This window comes from Ascaphus truei, chromosome 1 (genome assembly GCF_040206685.1).
Source record: "Ascaphus truei isolate aAscTru1 chromosome 1, aAscTru1.hap1, whole genome shotgun sequence".
Taxonomy (NCBI): domain Eukaryota; kingdom Metazoa; phylum Chordata; class Amphibia; order Anura; family Ascaphidae; genus Ascaphus; species Ascaphus truei.
In genome coordinates, this window is record NC_134483.1 from 128,861,369 (window position 1) to 128,882,013 (window position 20,645).

The following is a 20,645-nucleotide window of genomic DNA, read 5'->3' on the forward strand; positions in this document are numbered from 1 at the left end:
CTAAAGGGGTCGTTGCCTAGTCACAACATAGCTATAATGATGCGGGCCGCCCCGCTCGCTGCTGTACCACCCAGCTACATGAAATTGTTGCGTCACATCAGAGGCCATGAGGTGCAACTACATTTTCATGAATCCAAAAAGACCAAGGAAACCATCAAGGGTGACACCTCTGTCCCCTCCACCCCAAAGGGTAAGAAAGCTTCCAACCAGGAGGAGGAGGTGACTCACAAATCGCCTGCTGGGAAGGGCCGTACCTCCGAGAGATCATCGTCCACGTACAAGGGTCATCCTCAACGCCGTGAAATCGTTTGCTATAACTGCGGGAAGAAGGGCCACTTCTCCAGCGATTGTCCGGAGAGGGAGGATCCTCCAGAGGAAAAACCTCCCGATAGAGGAAATGCAGCCCGGTCAATGGTCTGCCGCGTACGAATGGCAGAGTCTGACCCAGAAACCCCTCCTGGAACCGAAGATGCCCCTTCTGACCCCGGCCCCAGTGATGATGCCTTACCAAGGGAAGCTTACAGTCAAGTAGGCCCCTCGGCCATCGTGCCTGTTGTACTGGAAGGGATCTATGCATCTGCCCTACTGGACACTGGATCCCAAGTGACCAAGTTCTATTACCAGCACCTTAGACACTGCCCCCTGAGGTCGGCCGAACATATGAAGGTTAGAGGGTTAAGTAATGAAGACTACCCCATCGATGGGATTGTGAGGGTTCAACTGGAAATACTCCAACTGAACACCGGCAAGAAACACCCCATGCATGTAGCGGCAATGGTATGCCCGGAGCCCCAAGACCAGTGCAAGTATCCGATCATCTTGGGAACTAATACTGATATAGTACAAGCTGTAATCAGAGCATACCTGAAAGAGACCAACGAGTTGCCGCTGGTCAATTCGCTACTAGATCCCGTCCTACGAGGAGTGCAACCGGGTATATGCCTTGGAACGTCACGGGGATCTCTACAATCGTCAACGTGGACTGACGACCATATTACCAGGGGGAGTGCAACGAATGGCCGTCTGGTGCTGTTATCCCGAGCGAGATGAGAACGATCAGCTTTTCTCTCTGGAGAGTACCCCAGAGGAAGAAGTTCAGAGAGGGTATAGGGTACTACCCGAAGTGAGGGAGTGGATGACTAAAATCCCTCTACGAACCTACGTATATGTACAGAACATCTCCCCATTCCCGATGGAACTTGATGCCGGCCAGAGTCTGGGTTGCATATATCCGGTCAGTCCTGTGGAAACAACGCCTCAGGTAAAGGCGGCGGCGGCGAGTGAGTGGTTAGTCCATCTGGACTTCAACTTCGGCGAGTCGACATTGCCCACTGAGTGGAAAGAGCGGCTGACAACCCAGTTGAATAAACGACGGACTGTGTTCTCCACGAGTGAGATGGATGTGGGGTGCAACGCTCAACATGCCATTAGACTTGGTGATGCCACTCCGTTCCGTGAACGCTCTCGTCGCATCGCCCCTAGGGATGTGGATGATGTGAGGAACGTCTTGCAAGAAATGGAGACCGCTGGGATTTTGACGGAGTCTCAGAGCCCTTACACCTCTCCCATAGTGGTGGTGAGGAAAAAGAACAGATCCATACGACTGTGTGTCGACTATCGAACCCTGAACAATCGTACGATACCGGACCAGTACAACCTTCCTCGCATTGAAGAGATCCTGAATGCTCTGAATGGAAGCCAATGGTTCAGCGTGCTCGATCTACGATCCGGGTACTATCAGGTACTCATGAATGCAGAGGATCAGGAGAAAACAGCCTTCATCTGCCCCCTGGGGTCCTACCAATTTACACGTATGCCTCAAGGTATATGTGGGGCCCCTGCTACCTTCCAAAGACTGATGGAGAAGACTATCGGGGACATGAACCCTCGGGAGTGTCTCGTCTACCTGGACGACATCATTGTCTTCGGAAGTACCCTGGAAGAGCACGAAGAGAGGCTGCTTAAAGTGATAGACCGTCTTGGGAAGGAAGGGTTGAAATTGTCCCTAGACAAGTGCCGGTTTTGTCACACCTCGGTGACCTACGTAGGGCACATCGTGTCTGCTCAAGGAATCGCCACCGACCCAGCCAAAGTAGAAGCGGTCGTGAACTGGCCGCATCCCGAGAATGTCACGGAACTACGATCCTTCCTGGGGTTCTGTGGGTATTACCGTCGCTTCGTGGAAGGGTACTCTAGTAGAGCTAAACCCCTAAACAATCTGTTGAAGATATACCCCGAAGATACAGGGAGGAAGGCCGTATCGGCCCGCCAACCATTTGGTGATAAATGGACGTCTGAGTGTGAACAGGCCTTCCTGAAATTGAAGAAGTGCCTGACCGAAGAGCCGGTGCTTGCGTATGCTGATCCCGAACAGCCATACGTTCTGCATGTGGATGCCAGTCTCAATGGACTGGGTGCCGTCCTGCACCAGAAGCACCCCGAGGGCCTTCGGCCTGTAGCCTACATCAGCCGCAGTCTGACACCCAGTGAACAGAAATACCCCGTCCACAAGTTGGAGTTCCTGGCTCTCAAGTGGGCGATCACCGAGAAGCTCCACGATTACCTTTACGGTGTTACGTTTGAGGTAAGGACGGATAACATCCCCTCACATACATCAATACCTCGGCCAAATTGGATGCAGCAGGACACCGATGGCTGGCAGCCCTGAACAATTACCGATTCTCCCTGAAGTATAAGCCGGGGCCCTTGAATGTCGGGGCTGATGCCCTCTCCCGACGGCCAGGGCTAAGTGCTACTCAAGATGATGAGGAATGGGAAGAACTCCCAGGACCAGGGGTGCGAGCTATGTGTAGCACTGCTGCCATCGTCAATGATCAAGTGGCCTTCTCAGAATTACGGGTTGTGGATTCCTTGGGATGCCAGTCGCAGGCTATCCCAGCTGCCTACTGCCATCAAAAAGGGATGAACATAACTCATGACAAAGTGCTACGGTGGAAAGATCTGGTAGACTAACAAATACGAGATCCTGTCGTTAGTATAATTAGGCAAGTCGTTGAAAAGAAGAATCCAGCCCTTCTGAAGCGTGCTCCCAACGACTTGGTGGCCTCGCTCATGCGGGAAGTGGACAGGTTCGAAATCGATAACTGCTTACTCTATCGGGTGGTGCAATACCACAACCACCCGGATAGACGACAACTAATCCTCCCTAAGAACTTGCAATACATGGTGTTGAAGTCCCTACATGATGAGCATGGACATCTCGGTGTAGAAAAGACCTTTGGGTTTGTCAGAGACCGCTTTTTCTGGCCCAAGATGCGAGAGGCCGTAGAACGCCACTGTCGCCATTGTGCTCGGTGTATACAACGCAAGACCCTGCCTACCAGAGCAGCACCCATGGGCCATCTGAAGAGTTCTGGCCCAATGGACCTTCTGTGTATGGACTTTCTGTGCATTGAACTTGGTAGCCGGGGAATATGCAACGTGCTGGTCATCACGGACCATTACACCCGGTATGCCCAGGCCTTCCCCACGAAAGATCAGAAAGCTATCACAGTGGCAAAAATATTATGGGAGAAGTACTTTGTGCACTACGGTCTTCCAAACCGCCTTCACTCAGAACAAGGTCGGGATTTTGGGAGCACGCTGATCCGAGAACTGCTCAAAATGCTGAACATCGCCAAATCACGAACGACCACGTATCACCCCGAAGGAGATGCGCCGCCAGAACGATTTAATCGAACCTTACTGGACATGCTCGGAACTCTACAGAGTGCTCAGAAAACTGAATGGAGTCGACACGTGGAGGCCCTGGTGCATGCGTACAATTGTACCCGACACGAGTCAACTGGATTCTCCCCATACTTCCTCATGTTTGGGTGAGAGGCGAGATTGCCAGTGGATGTACGTCTTAGAGTCTCGACGGATGGGATACACAATGCTACCCATTTCAAATACGTGCAAAGACTTAAAGACAGCTTGCAGCATGCCTATCAACAGGCCGAGAAGTCTACAGCTAAGCTGAATACTGTCAATAAAAGGCGATACGATCATAAGGTCAAATATCGGGAGCTTCGTCCTGGAAACGCTGTGTTGCTTCGAAATCTGGGAGTCCCAGGAAAACACAAATTGGCCGACCGATGGAGAGACGGTGTATATGAAATAGAATCTCAGATGCCTGGCCTCCCGGTCTATCGCATCAAAGACACTGAAGGCTGGGTAAAGGTATGGCACCGTAACCATCTTCTCCCCATTCCACAAGTGGGAGATGAGGAAGCAGAAATACTGGCCACACCGCTCAACGGTGAGTTCGACTTATCAGAGATGGGTCAAGAGACTGTAAATAACGAAACCCACTCTGAAACTCCTGAAGACCCTCTGGAAGGACCCTCTCAAAGGGACTACTCCACAGAAGGGGCATCTCCCGGAGGAGCTACGAGTAAAGGGCCCCGTAGGCCAACGCCTACTAAGGTGGCACCAACAGGCCAGCCTTTGGATCCACAGAACCCGTGCTTTGTGCCAAACAGAGACTGTTCAGAGACATTTCTCCCCTCAAGGGAAGAGGCTGAGCCTCAGGACTGTGTTTACTACTCCCCCGAGGGAGTTGCAGAAGAACAGCTCCGAAGGAGCCAAAGAGTCAGGTACCCTCCAAATCGGGTAAACTATGATCAAATTGGGGCACCCCATTATGAGGCTCAGCAGTGGTCTCAGAGCAAAATCCAATCTGTGATTGTGATGCTCACAGAATTGTGCAACATCGTATAAAGTCAATGCGAATGTGCTAAGTTATATATTGAACTGCATTTTTATTATATAATTTCTGTACGTAGTTGAGTTATGTATCCCAAGCGAGGACGTTGGGGTTTTTACCAGGGGGAGGATGTAGCCAGGTCCCCTTTTGTGCCGCGATCCCCCCTCCTCTTACCTCCGCTGCCGGGGGTCTCTCGATAGACCCGCCGGCACTTCTAGAGGGTGGGGGCCGAGCAGGGAGCACTCTGCGTAGGAGGACATCACGGCGGATCCAAAAAACAGTGGTATAGCGGCACCCGTGGCTGGAGCCAGGGCAGGTATCGTTATAAAGTGCACCAACAGAGTACTCACACGGGACTAGTGGCTGCGCAGTCAAACACATCTATATCACTTGAAGGGACATATTGTGTGGGGTTACTGGACACGGGGTGGGATCACCCGGTGGAAGGAGGTTGCGTCCTGTGAGATGCAGTAGTTAGTGTCTCCTCTAGGGAGGGACACCTGGTTATCATATGCACAAGTACGTTTGCAATAGTAAAGTCATTGGTTGGTTTACATGCTGTGTGTGTAGTGATATATATATATATATATATATATATTGTCCTGCGAGGAGCCACTCCCCCTCTGGTGGGAGCCATCGCAGGTGGAGGCGCTGCACCGAGTACGAGGTTACTCATAGTATTATACGTGCCCCAGGTTTCCCGTGGCGGAAGCTCAGTCCTCCTGTGAGCCTAACAGGTAAAGCATCACACCTGGTAACATTAAGTTCCCCGCACACACACACTATATGCGATTGGGTGGGGGAATACTCGTTACATATATTTTAAGTATATATATATATACTTAAAATGCTTGCACTGCAAAACACTAATTGAAATATGTGACTTAAAAGAAGGATATAGAATTCACCAGCCACACTCTAGTAAAAAATGGTATATACTTAAAATAAACCATTAAAAAAAAAAAAAAGACATTGCCAATGATTATAGGAATATCATCGGCATATTTTTAGGGGAAAAAAATACATATTAATTAAATGGAATATACAGTATGGGATTATCCCTTTTATAGGAAAAACATAAAATCTTGCTTTTTTGTTTAAGTGAAAGACATTTGAATTTTCTCTCACACTGCTGAGGTGTATCAGTCTCCAGTGTTTCTGAGGCAGCTGGCATGTTAGTTAAGAAGTTGTGATTTACCATGGAAACTAACCCTTTTTTTCATACTCTTATCCTGAGCTCTTGAAGGGAGGCAGGATAAAGGTGTTGTGTGATTTGTTGAGATATAATCGGTGTCCTGCACTTCCAGTTTTAATCAATTCAACATTTATGTCTGAGTGCTGAAAGATAAGAGGAGATGGTAGAGATGCTGTGGCCGTGATTTTCATCTGCAAAATCTCATCAAATGAATTGGCATGCTATGAATTTCTCTGAACTACTCTGTAAAATGACTCAGAAAAAAATATCCCTCCAAGGTTTTTGTTAACCAGGGCAGAGCAAGCTGAACAGTGCAGAGCTGCAAGACGAGCTCGCAATGGAGAGTTAAATATACAGATGGGAACAAGTAACAACAACAAAAAAGTCTGATGTACTAAAATATGGTCTTATAATAGAGTAAAAGATAATTAAAGTTAAAGTACCTTATTATTATGTGTGTAGGGTTGCCAGGTGGCTTGTCCAAAAATACTGGACACCCACGCCCCCCCGAACACATATAAAAAATACCCCCACACTCCCCAAATACATTTTAAAAATACCCCCACCCCCCCCAAATACATTTTAAAAATACCCCACGCCCCCTGAATACATTTAAAAATACCCCCACCTCCCCCCAAATACATTTAAAAATACCACCTCCCGCAAAATACATTTAAAATAAACCCCTTTTCCCCAATACATATAAAATATACCCCCACCCCCACAATACATATAAAATATACCCCCACCTCCACAATACATATAAAATATACCCCACCTCCACAATACATATAAAATATACACCCACCTCCCCAATACATATAAAATATACCCCCACCTCCACAATACATATAAAATATACCCCCACCCCCACAATACATATAAAATATACCCCCCCCCCCCCAATACATTTAAAATATCCCCCCACCATCATGATCTCATCTCCCCAGCTGGCCCCATCACCATCTCATCTCCCCCCCCCCATTAACATCTTATTCACCCCATCATCATCTTCTCACCCTGTCCCCCCCAGCCTCTCACCCTGTCCCCCCATCCTCTCACCATCTCCCCCTGGCCCCCCCATCCTGTCACCATCTCATCCTGGCTCCCCCCATCCTCTCACCATCTCACCATGGCTCCCCCCATCCTCTCACCCTGGCTCCCCCCATCATCTCACCATCTCCCCCTGGCCCCTCCATCCTCTCACCATCTAACCCTGGCTCCCCCCCATCCTCTCACCATCTCACCCTGGCTCCCCCCATCCTCTCACCCTGGCTCCCCCCATCCTCTCACCCTGGCTCTCCCCCCCATCCTGTCACCATCTCATCCTGTCACCATCTCACCCTGGCCCCCCCATCCTCTCACCCTGGCTCCCCCCATCCTCTCACCCTGGCTCTTCCCCCCATTCTGTCACCATCTCATCCTGTCACCATCTCACCCTGCCGCCCCCATCCTCTCACCCTGGCCCCCCATCCTCTCACCCTGGCCCCCCCATCCTCTCCCCGTGGCCCCCCCATCCTCTCACCCTGCCCTCTCCATCCTCTCATCCTGCCCCCCCCCCATCCTCTCACCATCTCACCATCTCACCCTGCCCCCCCCATCCTCTCACCCTGGCTCCCCCCATCCTCTCACCCTGGCTCTCCCCCCCATCCTGTCACCATCTCACCCTCCCACCCTCTCACCATCTCACCCTGGCTCCCCCATCCCCCAATCTGTGTCCTTATCTTATTGCCAGGAAGGACACAGACTTCTCTGGGCCGCCGGAGTGTGGGTTCCGCCCCACTGTCCTCTGATTGGAGGAGAGGAGAGCCAATCAGGGACAGGCTGCACAGACTCACGAGTGCTCCTGCCCGCCTCCAGTCTTAGCACTGCCTGCCGCACCTGCCCTCGCGCTTGCGCTGCCCTCTCCGCAAACATGGTAATACCGGACACATAGGTATTACCTCCAATTTTATACCGGACAGGCAACGGAATTACCGGCCTGTCTGATTGAAAACCGGACACCTGGCAACCCTATATGTGTGTCTGTATCTGGAAAGGAATATGTATTAGAGAGCTGTTTATCAGTAACTAGTTTGGCACTGGTTATTTTAACCTTTTATATGTGTCTGAGGTTGCAATTAGCAAGGCCAAATCTAGACCCCCTATTGAAAAAGTTGTAAGTGGGATAACAATAGGGATGGGAGAAGCTGTCAAAATCCGTTTCCCGGAATTCTGCGGATCAGAATGACAAAATTCGTCCAACACACACTAAAATTCGCATGCGGATTACATACGTGGATGTATTAAAATCCGTCATTGAATACAAGACGGCCGGATTTTTAAGAATTGGTTGCGGATTGTTAAAAAAGAACACACACACACAGAACTTTCTCATTTTAGACATTTTAAAAACACATTCTCTGACACAATGAAAAACAAGGTGAACCACAGCTGTGACAGTGGTGTTAGCCATCAACTGGTTTAGCTCACAATGCTAGATGGTTGTGGGTTCTAATCCTATTGGGTTTGACACTAACCAGTCATTGGGTCAGGGCCTTAGGCTTATTGTCAACTCTATATTGTTGGTATGGGAATCCTTTAAGGAAGTGTGGGACGGGACTCATTTAAATATATTTTTTATAGCATTCGCATTGTCCCAGCTGGGTACCTCGTGCTCCTTTTGAAGCGAAGGCATGTCTCCCTAATTTATTTGGAGGGATGTTTGAGGGGGACATATTTAAAACTGACATCTGCCAATAAAAGGTGCGCATGCTCCTTTTCTGGAAAACAGATTCTTAATCCATGTTCGGATTGTTAAAAATTAGTCCGGAAACAGGTTGTTCTTAGTTTTTGAAAAAATTCTTTTTTTTAAATTGTGGATCGCTCTCTTGGAGTGATCAGCGCATCAAAGGAACTGGCTGATCCGAGGCAGATCCAAATCCCCCCCCCCCCCAAAAGTGCCTAAGGACCCATTCATGAGCATAAAAGGAATGCATTGTAGTCTGTGTGTTATCCTGCTTCTCTTAGTATTGAATAGAGCCCTAGGTAAGAAGTGACAGAGAAAGGGGGGTGTCAGATGTATTATTATTCCTGTAAAGGCAGAAGCGAAAACTGATAGGAAGGTCCCAGAGCATGAACACTATTGCATAACAGCAGAATTCCATTAGCAATATGAGCATGTGAATTAGAACAGGTGGCATTATTCATCTGGTGACATGTAGTGTTCCTGAATGTTCTCTGTGTAGCCATAGAAAGAAAATCAGATCAAGCTGGAAAAAGCTTGTTTGTACAAGGTTTCGCATACACGCGGAAAAGTGCTTTGCAATAAAACACCTAGCCTGGCTGAAGGTCTGGTACAATTTCTCACTGTTTTGTGATTAATTGCAAAAAACTCTGATAAGCTACTGTAAGTACAATAAAGGTGACTACACCTGTAAGGGAGGATACCATCGAACAGTAGTTGTCATTCAGCCTTTTGAAACCATTCAAATTCATTTTGTGGCTCAGTGGAATCCCTAATAAATTGTGACTGTAATGGCAGCATACTTGCTCTATGTACATAAAAATACTGTTGATCTTGTTGGGCATATATATATATATATATATATATATATATATATATATAACTGTGTGTTAACTGTATATGTATATTTAGTAATATGATTGGATATTGAATGTATATCTTAGTTTTATTTTATCATCTCCTCCAATTCTTTCAGGGTAAATATCTGTATTTTATGTAATTATGTTTTCTATAGTGTTGGTAGCACGGATAATGATTGCAGCTGAGTAGGGGTGTTTTTTCATCAATTACCATCATTGGAGTGTGTATATAATACCGGACCTCCCCCCTCACGTTATCCCTTTGAAAAAGTTAGCCGAGACTCACGAAACGCGTCAGGGAGCGTCGTGACGTCAGACACACTGACATTGAAGTCTACATCCAGCGCAGGAGCGGACTGATCCTAGCGCTAGTGCTGCAGGCACTACCTATACGGAACTTTTTGTCTGTGACTATTCACAGCACACCAGCCCTGGGAAACTGCTGGTACGCTGCTCGTTCGCCAACGGAGCCTGGGAATGCCCCCAAAGTCTGCATTTTGACCGGATGACTTACATCAGTCCTGGAAATCTGCTGAGACGCTGCTCCTTCACCAACGGAGCCTGGGACTGCCCCAAGAGCTTGCAGTTAGACCGGATGGTGGTGATTATTATCACATATGCTTGATTTTATTGTACTTCTTGTAAGTGCGTTTTTTACCCCTCCCTCCCCCCTCCCCTTCATTAAATATACTTTTATACGCTATGGGCGTGCGCTCTCTCCTCTTTTTTCCTTTTTAGATATCCTGTGGACGTGGTAGGTCCACACTGAGAGCTGCCGGAGACCCTACATACCAGCACCCATATTCATCATCGGAACTATTTGAGGACTGGTTTATCCTTTCATTTGCTTTTTTTCATGTGTTGTTGTTGTATGTTTGTTATGGGCCTATCTTATGGTTATAGGTCTGTATACCTTTACAACATTGCTTAGACTATTTAGGTTATACATCAGATATTTCTACATAGACATACATAATATATATGTTCCTTTAAGGCGCAGCTTTTTTCCTTCTATATATATATATATATATATATATATATACACACACACACGAGCGTGCGTGCGTGCGTGCGTGTGTGTGTGTGTATATATATATATATATATATATATATATATATATACACACAGTGGTCGACAAATCACCAAAAAATCTACTCGCCAAACAAAAAATTCTACTCACCACCTAGTACCGCCCGGGGCGTGCAAATGTATAGGTTTGTCGAATACTGTGTGTATATATATATATACATGTAGAGGTATCAGTACCGTGTTAGCCGAGCTTCAATAATCAAAAAATAAATAGATGATACCGTTCTGTGGCTAACGAAATGCTTTTATTTGTGCGAGCTTTCGAGATACACTGATCTCTTCTTCCGGCGATGTTACAATGAATGAAGCAAGGATAACTTAAAAACAGTGTCTATTGGAATGTTATCTGTTCTTGTCCTTCCCCCGTGTGGATGTGTTTTATGGCTAGAGGTGTCAAAGGGTAACTGAAAGCAAGTGAAGAAAGAGTGTGTATGTGTATCAGTGTGAATAAAAATGAATGGAGAGCCCACAGTATAAACAGTGCTCTACACAAGGTGTGTGTGGAGTGAGAGGGCTATAAATGGTGTGGGTGGGTGTGGAAATGTGAGAGTTTGTAGCACAACTAAAAGTGTGTGTGGATACTATGTGGTCCCTATTGGTGTATATGGATGGAAAAATAAGGAGTATTAGTATGTGTGAGAGACAGCTGTGTGTGCATACATATAGCACAGTATGTACAGACATGGCCTTTAGCGCTCATGGGAAGAGAGTTCGCTAGTGTCAGTAATGACTCATAAAATTTCGATCTCTGTTTAGACCACTGCTAAGTGTCCCGAACAGTTGCATAAATTTGTATTCATGCAACCGTCTCTCTTTCGGGGTTTTAAGATTACCTTTGAGTATGGCAACCCTCAGATCGTTCATCTTATGGCCAGAGTCAGAGAAATGTTCGCCAACAGGACTGTCTCTTGTTCCGCGTGTGATGCTGTGGCGATGCAGGTTCATTCTCTTGTTTAGCCCCTGTCCTGTCTCACCTATAGGTCCTGTGTCCTGTCTCACCTATCTCGAAAGCTCGCACAAATAAAAGCATTTCGTTAGCCACAGAACGGTATCATCTATTTATTTTTTGATTATATATATATATATATATATATATATATATATATATATATATATATATATATATACAGTGTTCGACAAACCTATACATTTGCTCGCCCCGGGCGAGTGGATTTAACCCCCGGGCGAGTAAATATTGGCCCAAGCAGCACACGTTTGGTACTAGGTGACGAGTAGATTTTTTTGTGTGGCGAGTAGATTTTTTGGTGATTTGTCAACCACTATCACCTTGCATGCAGTGCTCCCACTGCAGCAAGCGATTCTGGGAGATGACATGCAAATGAGCACACAATGTGTTACCTTTTGCCTGTAATATCCATTCACATGGAGCTCATTTAAGCTGATGTAAAGCTGTTCACACAGCTTTTAAACACAGCATGGGACTAGCAAAGCAAGTTTAAACCACTCACAGACATGTTTCAACCTTGATGGGTATCATCAGTGCTAGGTTGGTTTATACTTGCTTTGAAATATTTCTAGGCTGGGTAGGTTTACCATACATTTTAAGGTATGGTGGGGAAAAAATATATATATATTTATTTATATATATTTTTTAACAAGCTAACAGTTTTTTATTACCTATGATTTATAACATTACAGTATAACATTGGATAGCATTGTTGAATTACTACATTTACAAAATGGTGAAATATATATATTTGGTCTGCCGTTTCCCCCTTTTTCTTAGCAAACGTCCTGCGGAACCCTAGTGTTGCACTGGACAAATGTTAAAAAAAAACTACTTTTAATTACTTAAAAGCCATAAATAAAGTGCGGGATGGAAGCATGTTGCAGGGGAAAAGAAGCTTTGTAGCTTGAGGATATACAGTAGACTCAAGTGCGCTGCACTTTTTTTTAATAAACAAATGGACGTTGTACATCTTATTAGAATAGTATTAACAGCACATTATTTTTGCATAACATTCTACTTCCCCTAACTTGACATTCAGTGCGTCTCAGTATTACTCTGAACCAGACCCATGGAAGTACGGATTAAATTAATGCTATGTTACATTAGTTAAGTCTATTTCTACTATCTATTTGTAGTGTTACACCATCAGGACACTGCTAAGGCCTTATTTCAGTGCATGGATGTGAGTAACGCCAAGTTTAAGTATGACCTAAGTCAGCGATACGCAAACTGGGGGGCCGCCCCCTTGGGGGGGGCGCAAGATTATGTAGGGAGGCGCGGGCTGCGTGCGGGGAAACCTGGGGCGGGCAGAGCTGTGCACGGGCAGCCAGAAGCTCCGTGCTGCTGCTTCTATGCTCTGTCTTGCAGAGGAGACGGGGCCTTGCTGCGGGGCCTTCCCTGCACACAGACAAGCCCTCCTCCTCCTGTCTGTTACCCGCCCGTTTTCAGCAGCACATGGAGGAACCTGAGCAGGCTTAGTTACTCCCTCCCCCCCCTCGTGTGTGTGTGTGTGTGTATATATTTATATATATATATATATATATAGAGAGAGAGAGAGAGAGACTGCAGTGTATATGTATATAGAGGGGGACTGCAGTGTATGTGTATATGTATGTAGCCATGTGTAAAATTGGTGTACAGATCTCTCTCATGCTGGTAGTAAATCCTGGTAAGAAGGCAGGGTTGCCAATAACTATCATGGAGGTTTGCCCTCAAACCCTGGTGAAGTGTCATATGTAGCAAAGGAAGTGACAACATGCTTTGTGTCCACTGTTAGTGACATAGAGGTGGGTCTTTTCTGGAGTCTATATGACACCGCACTGCCTAAAGTTAGTCTGTTCTAGTTCTGTTTGGGTTCATGTCAAGTGTCTGCAGCAGTTCAAGTCTGTCTGTCAGAGAGTCTAGTACAAGCTGAATACACACTGTGTCCAGGGACCTGGCACAGTTGGTGGTCTCCCTTAGGGGAGAGGTGGAGAGCAACTCAATTAAGAGAGGAGGAACCTTCTGAATGGAGTACCTCATGGAAATGAGCGGCTAAGTACGACTGCTATGATGGGCAGTCTGCCAGAGGAGATGACATTAAAGATGCCCTGGTTCAAAAGATCCCTTCTGTGTGAGTGTGGAGTTATTCAGCAGAAGGATGCACCAAGAAGGAGTTCCCCATCAGATACTTCCCCCTGCTGCCGTAGGGATCCTGATGGGGTGGAGGCGCTATACCGAATGTGAGTAGGACTCAGAACACTACCTCAGACGCCTGTCATGGTGATATTCCCCATTACCAACCAGCGGGAGATTCAGGAATCCTGTTACCAGCAGTTGCACCACATATCACACATCCATGTAATTGGGGGATTTTCTACATATGGGTCAGGATTAGAAGGGCCCAGGGAAAAAACCGTTACATGTATATAGAGGGGGACTGCAGTGTATGTGTATATGTATATAGAAGGGGAATGCTGTGTATGTGTATATAGAGGAGGACTGCAGTGTGTGTATGTGTATGTGTATATAGAGGGGGACTGCCGTGTGTGTATGTGTATATAGAGGGGGACTGCAGTGTATATGTATATAGAGGGGGACTGCAGTGTATGTGTATATCATATGTATATAGAGGGGGACTGCAGTGTATGTGTATATCATATGTATATAGAGGGGGACTGCAGTATATGTGTATATAGAGGGGGACTGCAGTGTGTGTGTATGTGTATATAGAGGGGGACTATAGTGTGTGTGTATATAGAGGGGGACTACAGTGTGTGTATGTGTATATAGAAGGGGACTGCAGTGTGTGTATGTGTATATAGAGGGAGACTGTAGTGTGTGTGTGTGTGAGTGTGTGTGTGTGTGAGTGTGTGTGTATATAGAGGGGGACTGCAGTGTGTGTGTGTGTGTGTGTGTGTGTGTGTGTGTGTGTGTGTGTGTGTGTAAGTGTATATAGAGGGGGACTGCAGTGTGTGTGTGTGATTGTGTGTGTGCTGTGTGTGGGTGTTGTGATTGAATGCAGCAGTGCACAAACTGAGGGCGGGACGCCCCAGGCGCAAGATTATTTAGGTGGGGCACGTGTGGCAAAACCTGGGTGCGCAGGCGAAAAAGTTGTGCGTGGGCGGCCAAGAAGATTTGCGCGCGCGGGCAGCCGAAGATGTGTGAGAGCGGCCGAACAGAATAGTGCAGGTGGCGGCCATGTGATTCGGAGGTACGGGGGAGGAGCACGCCCCAGCGCTGTGATGTCAAACGCCCCTCCTTCCGGTGTCTGCCGTGCAATAACGCTGTGTTGCTGCTCTCCTCCGCTGGCAACCTGCTTCGCTGCGATCCTCTGCAAGTGAAAGGGTAGGCTGCCACTATATCAATCATACTGTGAATGTACAGAAATAATAAAAAAAAGTGTAAACACTTCCCCGCTCGTGCTTGCAAAATTATGCAGGACACGCTGTGCTCATGCTTGGAGAGTTGGTGATGTCACCGCTTTCAGCGGCTGCGTCCAGGGTGAAGGGAAGAGCAGAGCGAGCGAGCTGGCGCTCATGCACAGTGACGTCACGTGCATGTAAGCAGGAGACCAATCTTGTCCTGCTAGAAGAAATTTGCGAGCGGTGGGGGGGCGTGTCAGTGGGACGGGGGCGTGTCAGTGGGACGCGGGGTGGCGTGTCAGTGGGACGGGGGGCTTGTCAGTGGGACGCGGGGGGGCGTGTCAGTGGGACGCGGGGGGGCATCTATTGCAGTAACATATATATCCATATACTGTATATAAATATATATCCCCTCTCTCCCCCTCCCGTCTCTGCATCTTCCCCTGCTCTCACCCCCCTGCCCCCTCTCTCAACCCTGCTCTCTCCACCCTCCCCTCTCCCCCCTCCTCCCCCTCTCTCTCCCCCTCCCCCCTCTCTCTCTCATCCTCCCCCTCTCTCTCCCCCCTCCCTCTCTCCCACCCCCTCTCTCCCCCATCTCTCTCTCCCCTGTTCTCCCACCCTCCCTGTGCTCTCTCCCGCCCGCCCGCCCCCCTGCGCTCTCTCCCTCCCCCCTGCGCTCTCTCCCTCCCCCCTGCGCTCTCTCCCTCCCCCCTGCGCTCTCTCCCTCCCCCTGTGCTCTCTCCCTCTCCCCCTGCGCTCTCCCTCCCCCCACGCCCTCTTTCTCCCTCCCCCCTCGCCCTCTCTCTCCTTCCCCCCGCGTCCTCTCCCTCCTCCCCCGCGCTCTCTCTCCCTCCCCGCGCACTCTCTCTCCCTCCACTGCGCTCTCTCTCCCCCCCACGCTCTCTCTCCCCCGCGCTCTCTCTCTCCCCCCACGTGCTCTCCCCTCCCCCCTACGCGCTCTCCCCCTCCCCCCACGCTCTATCTCCCCCCGCGCTCTATCTCCCCCCGCGCTCTCTCCCTCCCCCTGCGCTCTCTCTCTCCCTCCCCCCGCGCTCTTTTCCTCCCCCGTGCTTTTTCCCTCCCCCGCTCTCCCACCCCCACCCCTCTCTCTCCCCGACCCTCCCTCCTCTCTCTCCCCGACCCTCCCCTCTCTCTCTGCCTGACCCTCCCCCTTTCTCTCTCCCCGACCCTCCCCTCTCTCTCCCCCCTTGCTTTCTCTCCCCCCTCCCTCCTCTCTCCCCCCCTTCCCTCCTCTCTCTCCTTCCCTCCTTCCCCCCCCTTCCCTCCTCTCTTCCCACTTCTCCCCCCCTTCCCTCCTCTCTCCCCCCATTCCCTCCTCTCTCCCCCTTCCCACCTCTCTCCCCCCCTTCACACCTCTATCTCCCCTTCCCACCTCTCTCCCCCCCTTCCCACCTCTCTCCCCCCCTTCACACCTCTATCTCCCCTTCCCACCTCTTTCCCCCCTTCCCACCTCTCTCCCCCCTTCCCACCTCTCTCCCCCCTTCCCTCCTCCCTGCCCCCTTCCCTCTACTCTCCCCCCTTCCCTCCTCTCTCCCCCCTTCCCTCCTCTCTCCCCCTTTCTCCCCCCCTTCCCACCTCTCTCCCCCTTCCCATCTCTCCCCCCCTTCCCACCTCTCTCCCCCCCTTCCCACCTCACTCCCCCCCTTCCCACCTCTCTCCCCCCCTTCCCACCTCTCTCCCCCCCTTCCCACCTCTCTCCCCCCTTCCCTCTCCCTCCCTCCCTTCCCTCTCCTCTCCCCCCCCTTCCCTCCCCTCTCCCCCCTTCCCTTCCCTCCCCTCTCCCCCTTCCCTCCCCTTCCCTCCCCTCTCCCCCTTCCCTCCCCTCTTCCCTCCCCTCTCTCCCCCGCTTCCCACCTCTCTTCCCCATTCCCTCACCTCTCTCCCCCCCTTCCCTCTCCTTCCCTCCCCTCTCCCCCCCTCCCCTCTCCCTCCTTCCCTCCCCGCTCCCCCCCTCTCCCCCCTCCCCTCTCTCTCCCCTTCCCTCCCCTCTCTCCCCCCCCCTTCCCACCTCTTTCCCCCCCTTCCCACCTCTCTCCCCCCCTTCCCTCTCCATCCCTTCACTCCCCTCACTACCACTTTGTTTTACCCCCCCACCACCACTTTGTTTTACCCCCCCCACCACTTTGTTTTACCCCCACCCACCACCACCACTCCATTTTACCCCCCCCGTTCACATCTCTCCGTTTTCCGTTTTGTGTCCCCCCCTGTTTCGTGTGTCCCCCCTGTTTCGTGTCCCCCCCGTTTTGTGTCTCCCCCCCCCGTTTTGTGTGTGTCCCCCCTGTTTCGTGTCCCCCCCCCCCTCCCTGTTAGAGGACAGCAACCAATGCAAGCTCCCAATTCTTGTATTGCATTGGTTTTGCCTTGCTGTCCTCTGACAAAATTTGGTCATGTGATCTGAAATCGGAGCTACAGTACAGATTCAAATTTTTGAAACTCTTGAATCTGAGCACCGAGGACAGCTCACGGGCACACGCAGGAGGGAGCTCACGCAGGCCACACACATTGTTGCAATGTGTCTCATCGTGGCCAGCGTGAGCGCTCGCACCAGCTCAGCGCCACCCTGGACGCAGCCTAATTTTGCAAGAGCGAGCTGTTGAAGTATGTAAGTAGGCTGCGCTTATAGTGCCAGCGATGCGACATCGCCTGAAAAAAAATGCATTGTCGCTGCCACGTGCACTTATAGTAAGCGTGACGTTTCGACGCGATTTTTTGAAGCCGCAATATTTTATTTTTCAGGGGCTGTCGCCTCATGTGACAGCCCCTGAACCAATCAATGGCCTGGTCGCCCGCACCGCCGCCGCAAAGCAAAATACAACTTTCGCTAGCGGTGAAGGGTGACGTCGCGGTCGCTACATGCGCGGCCTTAGACATATTTGTATTTACATTGTATACCGTTTAATAAAGGTTTTTTTTTCATGTGATTTTGATTACATCAGGCAGGGGGGGGCCCGAGAAATTTCATGGATAAAAAGGGGGGCTCGGCATAAAATGTTTGCTCACCCCTGACCTAAGTAACGTCCCACGTTAACCTTACTGGAGTTTGGTGGATATGATAATGCCTAATTTGCATGTCACTATCACTAACGGCCGTTAAACGCTATGCACTTTACCAGAAAAAACATTGCTAAACATTGGTCTTAACGTTAGGTTAACGTCATGTTAAATAACTTAATAGAGCTTTGTGGATCTGGGCCAAAGAGTGTTATGTATTGTATTGTATTGTATGTCTTTATTTATATAGCGCCATAAATGTACATAGCGCTTCACAGTAGTAATATATGTCATATAAATAACAAATAACATAAATAACAGATCATGGGAATAAGTGCTTCAGACATACTGTAAAAGTAACATTAAGGAAGGAGTCCCTGCTCCGAGGAGCTTACAATCTAATTGGTAGGTAGGGAGAACGTACAGAGACAGTAGGAAGGAATACTAGTAAGTGCGTCTGCAGGGGGCCAAGCTTTATGTGTCATGTGTCCATGATTATCCAGTGCTACTCATATGCTTCTTTAAGCAGATGTGTCTTAAGGTGGGTCTTAAAGGTGGATAGCGAGGGGGCTAGTCAGGTATTGAGGGGAAGGGCATTCCAGAGGTGTGGGGCAGAAAGTGAGAAAGGTTTAAGGCGGGAGAGAGCTTTAGATACAAAGAGGGTAGAAAGAAGACATCCTTGAGAAGAACGCAAGAGTTGTGAGGGTGCATAGCGAGAAATTAGGGCTGAGATGTAATGAGGGGCAGAAGAATGTAAAGCTTTAAAAGTGAGCAGGAGAATTGAGTGTGAGATACGTGATTTAATCGGAAGCCAGGAGAGGGATTTCAGGAGGGGAGATGCGGAGACAGATTTAGGAAAGAGTAGAGTGATTCTGGCAGCAGCGTTTAGGATAGATTGTAGGGGAGACAGGTGAGAGGTAGGAAGGCCGGACAGCAGGAGGTTGCAGTAATCGAGACGTGAGAGAATGAGGGCCTGAGTCAGAGTTTTAGCAGTTGAGTAACAGAGGAAAGGGCGTATCTTTGTGATATTGCGGAGGAAAAAGCGACAAGTTTTAGAAACGTTTTGAATATGAGAGGAGAATGAGAGAGAGGAATCAAGTGTGACCCCTAGGCAGCGTGCTTGGGCTACTGGGTGAATGATCGTATTTCCAATAGCAATGTGGAAGGAGGTAGTAGGGCCAGGAATGTGGGGAATTTCTGCTATCTCTACAATTTCACACAGTGCAAATGGCATATACGATGTTGTACAAATGTTTTCCACATCTCTACTAGTGATCTGTTTCGGCATTTGGATGGAGTATTTCTCATTACTTAATATGCGCATCCGATTGGACAGTAGTTATAGGAGAAGATCTGAAGAAGTTTCTCAATGCCATTACTAAGTCCCACTATCTCTTACAGTACTAGGATTTATCAACTTTTGTTAGAAAAGTCGGGTCTGACTATGTGTAAACTCCCTCAGCCAACAAATGGCATTACATCATTTCATAAGAATTTTATTCTACTTTACATTTTATGCAATTAAAAACTTTTTTTTATTTAGTACAATGTTTAGGACCATAACCAGGTGGTGATGCGAGGGCACATACTGGTTCATTGTGTGGACTGTTTTTTCACCTTTCAATCACTTTAAGTTTGCACACTTTTGTATTTCATTCATTTGTGTTCCCCATTTCTTCCTTTTTATATTCTTCCGTGAAACATTAAAAAAAATTTTTTTTTACCTGGATTCTGTATCAATAGCCCTTTTTTCACATCTCATTTTCACTGTCTTTTTGACTATTTATGACACATTATTTCTGTAGGCATTATAGCCACATATTAAACTTTTTAGGAGCACCTTCTAACTTTTTCACGTTACCCCTTTATATATCCTCATAAAATCCAAACTGAACACTGGCCTGGGTGGTCTGAGTAGAGAGCTGAACATGACATATAGAAAATAAGCTGGGAAAACACAGGTTTTCTTCAAAGAGTAAGTGATTTAATAAATAGAGATGATCACGATAAAAGTCTGTTTAGTGGACGGATATGTTGATCCTCGCCACTTATTAAAAAATAAATATATATATATGTATATATACAGTATATATATGTGTGTGTGTGTGTGTGTGTGTGTGTGTGTGTATATATATATATATATAATATATATATGTGGGTGTATATATATATATATATATATATATATATATATATATGTTTGTGTTTTTCTTATATATAATATACATTATTGTTGCATCATTGAAATACAAACCCCAGTCTTTTTCATACACACACACATATGACACTCACGTGATATTTACATGGTGCATCTCTAATTATGACTTCCTAGTCTGAATTTTAAAAAGCTATTAAACATCTTAAATAATTAGACAAATGTTGCAAATAACACAGAATGTGATAATTGGATGAGTGTTTTCTTGTATACATATTTGATATAAACTGGTGCTCCATAGTGCCAATAGTTTACACAAAATGGCAGTACAGTATATATACAGTAAAGAGCTGCACGACCAGTTACCATCTTAGAATTTGCAACGCACGTTAACTTTCAATGCTTGGTACATTTTTCGCAAAATGTGTCATTTTCATTAAAACATATCAGCAAATTTGGCCTGATTTGTGAAATTCAGCGTCAACAATTGCACAGCTCCATAAATAATAATATTTTGTTGAACACTTATTGTACTTGTACTTCATAACCGTAGTGCAATATATTTTATTTATAGCGGTTTCATTCT

At 47.7% G+C, this 20,645-nt stretch overlaps 1 protein-coding gene across 5 annotated transcripts in view; it reads left to right on the plus strand.

Moving 5' to 3' along the window:
• The window catches only part of SLC24A2 (solute carrier family 24 member 2), a 320,058-nt gene that overhangs the window by 135,414 nt on the left and 163,999 nt on the right, over positions 1-20,645 (plus strand). The window lies entirely within an intron of this gene.